The sequence below is a fragment of the Carcharhinus amblyrhynchos genome, chromosome 10, assembly GCF_965287045.1.
Source record: "Carcharhinus amblyrhynchos chromosome 10, sCarAmb.v2.hapA, whole genome shotgun sequence".
In the NCBI taxonomy this organism is placed as follows: domain Eukaryota; kingdom Metazoa; phylum Chordata; class Chondrichthyes; order Carcharhiniformes; family Carcharhinidae; genus Carcharhinus; species Carcharhinus amblyrhynchos.
The window spans coordinates 99,058,479-99,072,094 of record NC_137333.1 but is presented as its reverse complement, the minus strand read 5'-3'; positions in this window follow the sequence as shown (position 1 = coordinate 99,072,094).

Here is a 13,616-nt window from a genome sequence, read left to right as displayed (position 1 = left end):
TAAAAAAGCATTGCAATACTGTCCAGTTTTGTTTTTGGTAAGTGATAAATATTGACCAAGACTTGAGACAGTAGACCTTCTTTGAAATTGTGCAAAGATGTCTTTTACCTCCACCTTAGAGGGTCTTGAGTTAACATTTCACCGAAAAGCCCATATCTCTGACATTACCGGAGTCTGCCTGGATTCCAGTGCTCAAGTCCCTGACTTGCAGGAAGAAGAGTGTGGAGGATGGCACAATTTGAATGTGAGAGCAAAATTTAAAGGAGGAATGCCGCTGTGGTGTAGTTTAAAATGTAGAAAGACAAGAGAGAGAGTAAGGGGTCAGGAATGAGGCAGAGGGTGAAAGCAGAAGGTGACACTTGACAAGTGTTTCCATGACTGGATGGAAAATAAGTAGAGGACCATTATGAACTTAATTAGATTGCCGTTGGTCTGTTCCATATGCAGTTCCAATGTAATTAAAATCTTTTACGTTGGCAGGAGCAAGAACCATCAATGAGAAAAGCAGCAAATTAAACTCATTTGCTCTTGTGCTATTGTTCTATGGGACCCTGCGCACATCAGCTTGAGGCATTATTGGCTGCAGGTAGTCTTTCATACAATAACCAGCTGTTTTGTTAAATTGCTCAGATTCGAGAGTGGCGCAGTGGCACTGTGGTTAGCAGTAACTTCACTGCAGTGTTAACGTAAGCCTTACTCATGATTAATAAATAAACTTCTAACTTTACTTTAACCCTGCACATTCTTCCTTTTCAATAACAGTATATTTACTCTGTCTCCACTTATATTCATAAGAACATAAGAACTAGGAGCAGGAGTAGGCCATTTTGGCCCCTCGAGCCTGCTCTGCCATTCAATAAGATCATGGCTGATCTTTTCATGGACTCAGTTCCACTCACCCACCCACTCACCATAACCCTTAATTCCTTTCCTGTTCAAAAATGTATCTATCCTTGCCTTAAAAACATTTAATGAGGTGGCCTCAACTGCTTCACTGGGCAGGGAATTCCACAGATTCACAACCCTTTGTGTGAAGAAGTTCCTCCTCAACTCAGTCCTAAATGGACGAAAAGGGATTGGTTTAGGTTAGTGGGTCATTGTTTTGTAACTGGTCGGCGCAACATCGTGGGCCGAAGGGCCTGTTCTGCGCTGTAATGTTCTATGTTCTATGTAAATCTGTTCCCCCTTATTTCGAGGCTGTGCCCCCTAGTTCTAGTTTCACCCACCAGTGGAAACAACTTCCCTGTTTCTATCTTATCTATTCCTTTCATAATCTTATATGTTTCTGTAGAATTTCCCCTCATTCTTCTGAATTCCATTGAGTATAGACTCAGTCTACTCAGTCTCTCCTCATAAGCCAACCCTTTCAACTCAGGAATGAACCCAGTGAATCTCCTCTGCACCCCTCCAGTGCCAGTATATCCTTTCTCAAGTAAGGAGATCAAAACTGTACACAGTACTCCAGGTGTAGCCTCACCAGCACCTTATACAGCTGCAACATAACCTCGCTGTTTTTAAACTCCATCCCTCCAGCAATGAAGGACAAAATTCCATTTGCCTTCTTAATTACCTGCTGTACCTGCAAACCAACTCCATGTGATTTTTGCACAAGGACATATTCTGTCTACATGCCATCCCCTGTTCCACCATGCCATGCCACATGTCAAAGAAAAAGAGGGCTCTTTCATAGCTTAGCAAATAGAGAAAAGAAAGCCACACCACTGCCCACAAATTTTTATTTTATTTAATTATTTCATTTATCAGTAGGCTTACATTAACACTGCAGTAAAGTCGCCACACTCTGGCACCTGTTCGGTGCACTGAGGAAGAATTAAGCATGGCCAATGCATCTAACCAGCATGTCTTTCGAACTGTGGAAGGAAACCCACGCAGACATGGGGAGAACATGCACACTCTGCACAGAGAGCGACCCAAGCCCTGAATCAAACCCAGGTCCCTGGTGCTCTGAGGCAGCAGTGCTAACCACTGTGGCACAAGATTTAAAGAGATGCTCTTTTCTCTAACACCAAAGCCTCCTGGTTCTATCTGCCATGCAATATGGAGTTCTTACCAGCGGAGAACAGATTAACAAAGGTTGCGATTGAAACGTACCACATCCCCTTTGTATATAATGGACTGAAAAGCATTGCTCAACCTATAAAAGATCTATCTCAGAAACTCAGTGAATCCTTACAAATTCCACCGTGAGTCGGAATCTCATTCTACCTTCTTCCTTGTTCAAAGCAAACAGGCGCACTTGTGCGACTGGCCCAGTGCATATTTCCTTCCAACAGCCCTGCATAAATATCCTCAAATCTTCTTAAGCAAATCAAGTCAGATTCAATTAAAGATGTGGGAGCTGTAGGCTTCCTTCTGATCCATTCAACAGGAAAATAAATAGCCTTATTCTAATGAAGTGTCATTCCTCTCAGCCTCATCAAGAGCTCATGCTCCTGTGTATTCCTGTAACAAGCTGAAATGGTAGAATTCTGCAAGGTGCAGCCACAGTGAAACAGTTACAGTCGTGTCGTTTTAATGAGATGTCAGCATCCAAGCTGAGTTAGTTACTGAAGGAAGCCGATCACGATCAAACTGTTACTGGGTGAATATTGTGTTGATAACACAATTGCGGATCTTTCTTGTGTCTGGGTTTTTTTTTTCATTCATTCATGGGATGTGGGCATTGCTGGCTAGGCCAGCATTTATTGCCCATCCCTAGCTGTCCTTGAGACACCGAGCGCCCTTCCCGCTGCCTCTGAAAAGCAGCCAGTATAATTAAGGACCCCATGCAACCCGAACATTCTATAATAACATAAGAAATAGGAGCAGGAGTCAGCCATCTAGCCCTTCGAGCCTGCCCCGCCATTCAATGAGATCATGGCTGATCTGAAGTGGATCAGTTCCACTTTCCTGCTTTCTCCCCATAACCCTTAATTCCCTTGCCTGTCAAAAACCTATCTACCCGTGACTTAAATACATTTAGCGAGGTAGCCTCCACCACTTCAACAGGCAGAGAATTCCAGAGATTCACCATCCTTTGAGTGAAGAAGTTCCTCCTCAACTCCGATCTAAACTGCCCCGCCCTTATCTTGAAGGCTGTGTCCTCTAGTCCTGCTATCCTTTCTAAGCGGGAAGAATCTCTCTACCTCTACCCTATCCATCCCTTTCATTATCTTATACGTCTCTATAAGATCCACCCTCATCCTTTTAAACTCCAACGAGTACAGACCCAGTCTATTCAGTCTCTCTTCATAGTCCAACCCCCTCATCTCCGGTATCAGCCTAGTGAACCTCCTCTGCACTCCCTCCAAGACCAAGGTATCCTTGCGCATTCTCTCTTCCACTTTTTCCCAAAAGGTTCAAAAGTCTGGGGTCACGTACCAACAAACGCAAGAACAGCTTCTTCCCTGCTGCCGTCAGACTTTTGAATGGACCTACCTCGCATTAAGTTAATCTTTCTCTACACCCCAGCTATGATTGTAACACTACATTTGGCATTCTCTCCTTTCCTTCTTTAAGAATGGTATGCTTTGTCTGTATAGCACACAAGAAGTAATACTTTTCACTGTATACTAATACATGTAAGAAAAGAAATCAAATATCGAATCAAAGGAGGTGGTGGTGAGCTGCCTTCTTGAAGGTGTCTGAATGTTCTTGGAATTAGCCTATCAGCAACTTGCTTTCTCATTGCTTCCTTAACATGATGAATAGAGTCAGAGGCCATTCGGTCCCTCTAAGCTGGAACACACTTAACGGCTGAGCATCCACAATACTCTGAGCAAAATGCCTGACGCACTTCACAAGGAGATTATGAAAGGGCTGGGATGGCAAAGTGCCCAGGGAAGACATGGGGAAGGGAGCCTGGCATCATTCCACCACCATGGTAGAATACCAGCAGAGGGATCCTCGGTGGTAAGGCCACCCTAGCAGGTGGCTAATTAAGCCACTTATGTGTTCAATTAAGAACCAGTTCCTGCCCTTCTTGGCATTCTGCCAGCACCTGCCAGGTGACCAATGGTGACTGTCCGGTGAGTTCCATTGACATGGAAGGAGAGGGAGGTGGGGGTGTGGTGCAGATTAATGGGTGCTCCATGACCCACAGAGGGACCACCTCGTGACAATGGTCGCTCCTGCAGTTACAGTGGTGCTGTTGGAATGTGACCCACCTCTCCCCCACCCAGGCCTTATCCCTGTAACCCCACATTTTTACCCTGCTAATCCCTCAAAACTACGCATTCCTGGACACTGAGGGGTAATTGAGCATGGCCAATCAACCTAACCCACACATCTTTGGACTATGGGAGGAAACAGGAGCATCTGGAGGAAACTCACACAGACAGAGGGAGAATGTGCAAACTCCACACAGACAGTGACCCGAGCCAGGAATTGAACCCTGGCCCCTGGCGCTGAGAGGCAGCAGTGCTAACCACTGCACCATTATGCTGCCCTACTGGATTTATCCTGTACAGTATATATTTCAGTCATGATCTCACACCTCTACAACACATCAAGAACATCAGAGACTTCCTACAGCCTAATGGAGTCCAGGATATCCAGATAAATTGCTTACAATATACTTTAACATTTCCACTCTAATGCATCACGGAAATAGTGTTAAAGTTCAGCGTACAGTTAAACAGTTGAAGTACCAAGAGATGTTTATCTTATTTTTATTTACTTATTACTGTTACACGTAGGCTTACATTAACACTGCAATGAAGTTACTGCGAAAATCCCCTAGTCGCCACATCCAGCGCCTGTTCGGGTACATCGAGATAAAATTTAACATGGCCAATGTAGCTAACCAGCATGTCTTTCAGATTGTGGGAGGAAACCAGAGTACCCGGAGGAAACAAAACCCATGCAGACATGGGGAGAACATGCAGACTCTGCACAGACAGTGACTCAAGCTGGGAATTGAACTTGGTTCCCTGGCACTGTGAGGCAGCAGTGCTAACCACTGTGCCACCCATGTTGGGAAAGCATGGATTTCTTTTCACAAAAGCGAAGATTGAGAGAAAATTTGATTGAGGCGATCAAAATAATGAGGGGAATGGCTAATATTGATAGGGAGAAAGTGTTTCCATTTGTGATCTGTGGTGGACTGATCAAGAAGTAAAGCCTATTCAAGATCAACGGCAAAAGAAGAAATGGAGACATGAGGAAACTATGTTGTTGGTGTTGAGGATCTGGAATGCACTGCCTGGGGGTATGGAAGCTCAATGGGAGCTTTTGGATAATTATCTGAAGAGAATATATTTGCAGGGCTGTGGGGAAAGGCTAGAGAGTGGGCCTAGGTGAGAACCAGTATGGGCATGACAGGCTGAATGGCCTTCGTCTCTGCTGTTGCCCTTCTATGATTCGCTCCACCTCTCAAGGTACTCCCTAAAACCTACCTCCTTCACTGAAGTTTTGTTCAGCTGTCCTAATGTCTCTTCATGTGGCTTGCTGTCAAATTCTGTCTGATAACGCTCCTGTGAAATGCCTTGGGGCACTTTGTTCTGTTAAAGACTAGATAACGTAAGCCTGCGTATCATCTCTTTCACACTTAACTGATATGAAGACATCTGTTTTGGAGAACTTTGAGCCTGCAGTGTGAGGAATGTTAATACAGACAAACCACAGGACTAGTGTTTTGACCCAGTAGGCTGAGGTCAGATTTTAAAAGTTCATTCTGTGGATGTGGGTGTCTCTGGCAAATCTATCATTTATGCTGGCACTGCGGTTAGCACGGCTGCCTCACAGCCAGGGATCCGCTTTCAATTCCGATCTCAGGTGATTGTCTCTGTGGAGTTTGAACATTCTCTCCATGAATTTTTTCCAGGCGCTCCAGTTTCCTCCCACAGTCCAAAAATGTTCAGGTTAGGTTTCGATTGGCCATGGTAAATTGCTCCTTCGTGTCAGAGGGACTAGCAGGATAAATAATACAGGGATAGGCTCAGAGGGGAAGGTTGTGGGTGCAGGTTTGATTGGCTGAGTGGCCTCCTTCTTCACTATAGAAAGTCTATGGGTGGAATTCTCCGGCTGGTCTAAAAGCCGGAAATTCCCACACAACCATCAATGACATTTCACATTCTCCATAAGCTGCCCGCTAAAACTCCAGTGGCAGGCAGAATGGGAGAATTCCGGCCTGTGATTCTATGATTATTGTCCATTGCTGTTGCAACTGTATGTCACGTGGTATCCCTTCAGAGGTCAGTTAAGAGTCAACCACATTGGACGGCATGGTGGCACAGTGGTTAGCACTGCTGCTTCACAGCTCTAGGGTCCTGGGTTCAATTCCTAGCTCAGGTCACTGTCTGTGTGGAGTTTGCACATTCTCCTCGTATCTGCGTGGGTTTCCTCCGGGTACTCTGGTTTCCTCCCACAATCCAAAGATGTGTGGGTTAGGTTAATTGGCCATGCTAAGAAATTGCCCCTTAGTGTCCAGGGATGTGTAAGTTAGAGGGATTAGTGGGTTTGATATGAGGGTAGGGCCTGGGTCGGATTGTGTTTGATGCAGGCTCGAAGGGCCTCTTTCTGCACTGTAGGGATTCTATGATTGGTGTGGAACTGGAGTCTTGTGTAGGCCATCCTTTAAGGACATGAGTGAAGCAATTAAAATTTTATGACAATCCTTCGCTTCTATTAAAATCTCCTTTAGGATCTTCCTTATTTATAAATTGTCAATTTTCCCTGGTGGGGTCTGATCTCACAATCTGCTGGATTATTAGTTTATACCTCTGGATTACTAGACCAGGAACATAACCATTATAGAAGCTTACATAGGCTTACATTTTGGGACCACCTTTAATGACCACTGGTTTTGTTCAGTTGGCTGAACATGATGCAGAGCAATGCTAACAACATGGGTTCAGTTCCTGTATCCACTGAGGTTATTCATGAAGGCCTCGTCTTCTCACCCTCCCCCTTCACCTTAGGTTAAATCACCACCAGCCTGCTCTCCCCTCAAACCTGATGAAGGGGCAGTGCTCCAAATAAACCTGTTGGACTTTAACCTGGTGTTGTGAAACTTCTTACTGATGCCCCCAGTCCAATGCGGGCATCTCCACATCAAAGGGGAGGGCTGCCTATGGTTATCTGGGACTATGGTGACTTTACCTTTATATACACACAGAGGCTTCTTTCTGTCCTTTACGCATAGAAGAAGTGTGTCCATGCATTGTGTATCTTTTTCAATTAAACAAAAACTTGGGGGACAGTCATCCCCTGGTTCATTCCTCAGGGCAATGGCCTGACAAATCAAAGTCAACCTGCCTCATTTTAATTTAATCAGAAGCTTGGCAGTTGATTGTTCCCTGGTGCATTCTCCATTGCAATTCCTCGACCAATCCAAGTTCACTTGCCGTCCAATCAGCAGTCTCTGATGAACAATAAAAAGCTGTTTCTTTTACAATTGGTATTTTTGTAAATCTGCCCTGGTGAGTGCAAGGTGGAAAGTTTCACCAGCATTTTTCAGCAATATTATTTCTTGTAGTGAAGTCATTGGTGAAATGTAGGAAATGCAGCAGCCATTTTTTTTATTCATTCATGGGACATGGGTGTTGCGACTGGCTAACATTTATTGATGTGGATATGCCGGCGTTGAACTGGGGTAAACACAGTAAGAAGTCTGACAACACCAGGTTTAAGTCCAACCGATTTATTTGATAGTAGACTCACAAGCTTTCGAGGTTTCCCTCTTCCCTCTTCGTCTGAGCTTTCAGAGTGCCGGCCCTTCATCAGGTGACTTTGCTCACCCGATGAAGGGACAGCGCTCCAAAAGCTTGTGCTACCAGATAAACTTGTTGGACTTTAACCTGGTGTTGTCAGACTTCTTACTGAGGCAGCAATAAGTGTAGACGGAGTCAATGGATGGGAGGCTGGTTTGCATGATGGGTTGGGCATAACCCTTTGTAATTTCTTGCAGTCTTGGCCAGAGCAGGAGCCATGCTGAGCTGTGATACAACCAGAAAGAATGCTTTCCAAGGTGCATCTGTACAAGTTGGCAAGGGTCGTAGCTGACATGCCAAATTTCCTTAGTCTTCTGAGTAAGTAGAGGTGTTGGTGGACTTTCTTAACTGTAGCATTGGCATGGGCAGACTAGGACAGGTTTGGACACCTAAAAACCTGAAGTGCTTGACCATTCCTACTTCATCCCCGTTGATGTAGACAGGGGCATGCCCTTCACTAAGCTTCCTGTAGTCGATGACCATCTCCTTCATTTTGTTGACATCAAGGGAGAGATTATTGTTGTCGCACCAGTTCACCAGGTTCTCTATCTCATTCTATCTCAATGTCCAGAGGATATTTCTTTCATGGCAGGGTTCAGTCCAGATGAGTTTCTGATTGGAGACAATAGCACGGAAATCCTTGAGCTAAATGGTGTTGCGCCACCATGTGCTATCTGTGCCTAGGTCACCGGGCAGACATTCAGCAGAGACTTTAGAAATTAAATAGGCTTTGAAGAGTTGAGTGGTGGCCAGATGTTTGTTTAACTGGCCTGCTGGATTTCCTTTGGGTTGGTGTTGTAACTGCAATCTGAGGGTTTCTTAGTTCTCAAAGGTATATTGAGGTTTCAGAATCACCACTTGAATCACCTGGTCTCCTTTCCCTACAGTTTTGTCAAAATGGATGTTTGTCCATTGTCTGGAACTTGATTTTGGTTTTTGGACTGATGATGTCCCGGCCATTAGCTTTTGAGGGAGTTACCATCCACTTTGAAGTTCTTGTGTCAGGAAGCCATTCTCCAGGTAGATCCTGATAGAAGTCTACACGATTATGAGGGGCATGGGCAGAGTGGATAGTCAGAAGCTTTTTCCCAGTGTGGAAAAGTCAATTACTAAGGGCATATGTTTAGGGTGTGAGGGGCAATGTTTAAAGGAGATGTACAAGGCAGGTCTTTTACACAGAGGGTGATGGGTGCCTAGAACTCACTGTCGGAGGAGGCAGTGGAAGCAGATATAATAGTGACTTTTAAGGGGTGTTTTGACAAGTCCATGAATGGGATGGGAATAGCGGGATGAGGTCCCTGGAAAGGCAGGGGGTTTTTAGTTCAGATGGGCGAGATGGTTGGTGCAGGCTTGGAGAGCCAAAGGGCCTGTTCTTGTGTTGTAATTTTCTTAGTTCTTTGTTCTATCTTCTGACACTGCCAGAGGGTTAAGATTATCAAGATGCAAATTATCTTCATTGTTTCCTCAATGAAATTTAAAATGGACTGAGACAGTTCGAGGTGTGAGGTAGATGTGATAACATGACTTTTGATCCGAGAGTGCTGATTTTGGGATTATAATGTCCTGATAATTGCATGTATGGTTCCATGATGATAAGTGTCTGTTCTTGTAACTGCTGCTGGCGCCTTCAGGAACAAAGGGCCAATTCTGTGGTTATGTGACCTGTGGCGGCCATCTGCTTTGCTTCAGCAGAAAGTTCATTTAAAGGTGGAAAAGAAAATGATAACGCTTTTTTTTTAAACTTATTAGTTTCACAAGTAGGGCTGACGATAACGCTGCAATGAAGTTAGAGTGAAAATCCCCTAATCCCCACACTCTGGCACCTGTTTGGGTACACTGAGGGCAAATTCAGCACGGCCAATTCTAACCAGAGCGTCTTTCATTCCGTGGGAGGAAACCGGAGCACCCGGAGGAAACCCACGCAGACATGTGGAGAACGTACAGACTCCACACGTATGGTCACAGAGGCTGGAATTGAACCTGGGTCCCTGGCGCTGTGAGACAGCAATGCTAACCATTGTGCCACTGTGCCATTGATATATAGAGTTTTGGATTTCTTTTCATGCTTTATTAACACAGTCAGATTTTCTAATGGGATTAAAGCGTGAAAGTTATGCCAGCTTGGAGGCTCTACCTGTGCTCTGGCAGTGTGACTCTACACAAAATCAAGCATTTTCTTTTCCCTGGACAGCTGACTCTTCACGATATACAGACCCTTGCCTGAGTCTTAACTTCCTCCCCCTGCCTCTCCTCTGCCCAAACTCTCGCCTCCAATCCTCTCCAACCGTACCCAAAGGAGAGAAAACATTTGCAAATCCTTCAAGTACTTTGCTGGCCTGAGTCTCTGTGGATATATGGAATCTAATTACACATCAGGACACCAGGACACAGTTACCTCGGCTAACACAACATTGACGAATGAATCGAACATGCTTTTTGTGGGCTGCAACAAACTGCCTCAGAGCAACATCCACAAATACCTTGCGCGAGTTTTAATGATTGTAAGACCCTGATATTTCACCATAGCGAGACTAGATTGTATGAATTGCAAGTTATGAGCTGTCTACTGGAACATTCATAGGGTTCTCCATCCCATACAATTAGAGTAAGTGCTTCATTTGTTTTTGGGGTGGTGGGGAGCGTGGGGGATGGATGGTACCTTTCATGAAGATATTGTGTGTGTTTGTGTGTTTGTGTGTGCGTGTGCAAGTACAGCCTTTGGCGCCCTTTTAATGCTTTTAATGGACTAGCTGTTGTAATGTTTGCTGTTCAAGTAATATTCAGAAGAATCCTAATTGCAAATAAAGGCCAACTTAGCAAAATTTGAAAGGCTCATCCATCCTTGACTGTGCAGTGGCTGCGTTAGAAATATTAGTCTAGACGGACAAGTTGACAACCCTTTCTGTATCTGCTTCTTAATAAGGTCCTCAATGCAGGAGCAGTCGGAGTTCTGCCTGGTAAGGAATATTTTATTCAAGCTTGTCCTTTCGCTGAGAACAGTTTCCAATGTCTGTTTGTAGCTGACGCACATGAAATCTAATTTTCTTTAACAGTTGGAATGAGTCAGTGACTCTCGGTGTTTCCAATGGAAGGTATAAAAGGAAAACAGTGGTAAATAATGAAATTCACCCATTGTCATGATATGCATCATGATCAGGATAGAAACAAATAATATCTGCCACAACGGAACCTCCACAAACTCACACCTTTTGATGGCTGCTGTGAAACATCTCTGGAAGTCTGAAATCTGAAGAAGAGCCGTACGGATTTTAAAGATGAACTCTGTTCCTCCCTCCACAGATCCGTCAGACCTGCTGAGTTTTTCCAGCGCTTCCTGTTTTTTCATCTTGCAGCCACCTATCTCCACAGGTCACCCGGTCAGACTCAGCTGCAGGCACAACAAAGTATAAAGAGCTTGAAAGAAGGCTTGGAGGCTGTGTTTAATTTCACCACTCACAAGTTTTCCTCTGAGTCATGAAGCATCGCAACTGACTTCATTACGTGAGGCAGCAATTGTCACATAAGAACATAAGAACATAAGAAATAGGAGCAGGAGTAGGCCATCTGGCCCTTCGAGCCTGCCCCGCCATTCAATAAGATCATGGCTGATCTGTCGTGGCTCAGTTCCACATTCCCGCCCTCTCCCCATAACCCTTAATCCCCTCTCTTATCAAAAACCCATCAACCCGCGTCTTAAAAATATTGAGCGAGGCAGCCTCCACCGCTTCAACGGGCAGAGAATTCCAGAGATTCACCACCCTTTGAGTGAAGAAGTTCCTCCTCAACTCCGTTCTAAACCACCCCCCCTTTATCCTGAGGCTGTGCCCTCTAGTCCTACTGTCCTTTCTGAGCGGGAAGAGTCTCTCCACCTCTATCCTACCCATCCCATTCATCATCTTATACGTCTCAATGAGATCTCCCCTCATTCTTCTAAACTCTAACGAGTACAAGCCCAGTTTATTCAGCCTCTCCTCATAGTTCAACCCCCTCAACTCCGGAATCAGCCTAGTAAACCTCCTCTGCACTCCCTCCAAGGCCAAAATATCCTTGCGTAAGTCACATATTTAAATAGTTCCGTTATTGCTTTAAGAGTGGGTTGAATGATTTGGTGGTGTGGCACAGGCGGCTGTTTGAGTTTCAGCTTATACCCTGCACAGTCGACATCTCCTTCAGTAAAATCCATTGTTAGTATGAACCTGTAGGCGGAATTTTACTGCCACGCCTGTCACCAAGAGAGGCTCGGTAGTACCATCACATATCGAGATGGCCATGTTCTAAAAGACTGGGACTGCAGTACGAGGGGAGACAGCCAACAAGAGGGAGAAACAAACTTGATCTTATCTTCAACAACCTAGCCTCTGCATCTGTCCAAGACCGTATTAATAGGCCTGATCTGACTTGCCGCAGATCATGTGGAGACAGAGTCACATTGAGGATACCCTCCATTCAAGTTTGAAGGGAGACCTGATCGAACTCTACAAGATTATGAGGGGCATTGACAGAGTGGATAGTCAGAAGCTTTTTCCCAGGCTGGAAGATTCAATCACTAAGGGACACAGGTTTAAAGTGCGAGGGGCAAGGTATAAAGGAGATGTACGAGGCATGTTGTTTTACACAGAGGGTGGTGGGTGCCTGGAACTCGCTGCCGGGGGAGGTAGTGGAAGCGGATATGATAGGGACATTTAAGGGGCATCTTATCAAATACATGAATAGGATGGGGTTGGAGGGGTATGGTCCCCAGGAGGGTAGGGGGTCTTAGTTCAGTCGGACAGCATAGTCGGTACAGACTTGGAGGGTTGAAGGGCGTGTTCCTGTGCTATAATTTTCTTTGATCTTTTCTTTATTCTTTGTTGTGTGGCGATGGGATTCAGTCTCAGAATGTGGGGGAGGTCAGATGAGAGCATCTCCAGCACTCATTTCTTTTGACGGTTTGACCAACCAATTGTGGCACTAAAGGTGATAGACTTCGAACAGATCGAGCAGCTCAATGCTGGACATCAATGAGGCAGTGTGGGCCACCAGCAGCAGCAGAAGTGTAACCTCATGGCAGACGAGCATATCCCCCATTCTACCAGTCGTTCAGTGAAGAGTGCAGGAGGGCATGCCAGGAGCAACCCCAGGCACACCTAAAAATGAAACACAACACAGGATTACTTGTGTGCCAAACAACATAAGCAGCAAATGGACCAAAGAGCTGAACTCCACAGTTGAGGTGAGAGTGAGTATCCTTGACATCAAGGCAGTACATGGCCATATGTGGTATCAAAGAGCCCTGGCAGAACTGGCGTCAATGGGAACCAGGGGGCAACCCCCCCCCCTCTGGTTGTCGCTACCTGGCATAAAGGAAGATGGTTGTGATTATTGGAGGTCCATCCTCTCAGCTCCAGGACATCACTACAGGAGTTCCTCAGCCTAGAGTCCAAGGCCTAACTACCTTCAGTTGCTTCATCAGTGACCTTCCCTCCATCATAAGATCAAAAGTGTTGTTAAAATTTATGCATTATTAGTGCCACAAGTAAGCTTACATTAACACTACAATGGAATTCCTGTGAGAATCCCCTAATCGCCACACTCTAGTGCCTATTCGGGTACACTGAAGGAAAATTTAGTGTTGCCAATTCACCTATCCTGCACATCTTTCGGAGTGTGGGACGAAACCGGGGCACCCGGAGGGAAACCCGCGCAGACACAGGGAGAGCGTGCAGACTCTGCACAGACAGTGACCCAAGCCTGGGATCAAACCGGGTCCCTAATGCTGTGAAGCAATAACGCTAACCGCTGTGCCACCATGCAGTCCATGAAGCATCCCCAAAGTGGGGATATTTACTGATGATTGCACAATGTTCAGCATTATTCAGATCTCCTCAGATATGGAAGCAGTCTCTGTCCAAATGCAACAAGACC